The following is a 1531-nucleotide window of genomic DNA, read 5'->3' as shown; positions in this document are numbered from 1 at the left end:
TTAACAAAAGAAGAGTATAACAGATGCATTTAATCGAAGTTTTATGTGACTCAGAGGACAAACTTAGCAAGGCCTGCCTGTTGATATTCCTCTTGCCTCTCTAGGGGGCATTTCTTTCTTCCAGGTGTGGAGCATTACCCCTTCTGGAACAAGGGTCTAACGATCCCTCAACAGACGAAATAGCTCAGACAATTCCTTTATGGCCAACTTTTAAACAGATTTTATGGCTGGCTCCCAGGGAGAGGGATTCTGCTTTCTACAACCCGTCTTTGGGAAAACGGGAGAGAAGGAGAATGTCAAAAAGGGATTCTGCTTTGGAGGCTCTTCCAAAGTCCTTCACTTCAAAGGACTCAGCATGCCAAGGCACTATACTTTGGGTATTGTTTTCTGATAACTCCTCATTGGAGTACCTTCAGTATGTTCCTGCTTCTATCACCTTATTCCAGCCTCCTGTTAATGTAAACCTTGGGAAGAAGAAATGATGGCTCAAGTGATGAGCTTTATCACCTATGTGGTAGAGCTAGAATAGCTTCCTGGTTCCCAGCCCTAATAGTTGTAGGCATCTGGGGAGTGACCCAATGCATGGCAACTCTCTCAATCTCCCTCTCCCTCTCTGCCTCTCAAATGAAATAGACAGCATTTAAATGCTCCCCAATTTCATCTACTGCATTTCTGTAAACTCTCCCTGCTTTAACTTCACTGGCTTCCTTAGTGCCTATCAGGCACAGTGTGATCCTGCCTTGGGGCTCTTGCACCTGTTTCCTTTTCCTGGCATGCACCATGTGCTATCTTTGCATACGCTTCGTCCCCAAGTTTTCATGGGTTTGAGGCATGGTCCTCACGATGGTGACATCAGTAGCAAGTTTTCAGGTCATTTCGGACATGCCTCTCTGGTTTCTTGCTTTGTGGCTATGCTCTATCTCTGGCTCCTGCAGATGCTCCTATCACAATGTCATCCACTATGAGGTCCTCACCAGGGCCAAGTGGATGCCAGCAGCATGCACTTAAGTCTCCAGAACTGTGAGCTAAATAAACCCATTTTCTTCATAGTTATGTAACATTAAGCTTTTTTTTTTTTTTTTGTAGTAGTGGAGACCTGAATAATATTCTCTCCTAATCTATTTAAGGATCTAGCCAAATGTCACTGTCTCAGATGAACTCCCAACCAATTTATATAAGCCCCCACACACATGCAAATACCCACACACAACTGCACTATCACAATCATCATCAATCTCTGCCCTCTATTTTTAAAATTCTTATCAACAACGGACAACTTTTTATCTCTTATCTCCCTGTGCATGCGAACAAAAGTGTGACAAAAATAGAATCATTTCCATTTTTCTTTGATTTATTCCCAGTGATTAGATGAGGACCTGACACATAATAGGCACTCAATATGTATTTGACAAATTAGTGATTAAACAAATGAAGCAATTAGTAACAAATTCATAGCATCTCAATTTCAACAAGAGGGATTTTTTCCAGGGACTTTCCTATAGCCATGGGTTTTTCTTCTCTCTGCCTCTCT

Source organism: Ochotona curzoniae, unplaced genomic scaffold (assembly GCF_017591425.1).
Source record: "Ochotona curzoniae isolate NIBS_2020 unplaced genomic scaffold, NIBS_Ocur_1.0 scaffold_4683, whole genome shotgun sequence".
Taxonomy (NCBI): domain Eukaryota; kingdom Metazoa; phylum Chordata; class Mammalia; order Lagomorpha; family Ochotonidae; genus Ochotona; species Ochotona curzoniae.
This window is presented reverse-complemented; position numbering follows the sequence as displayed.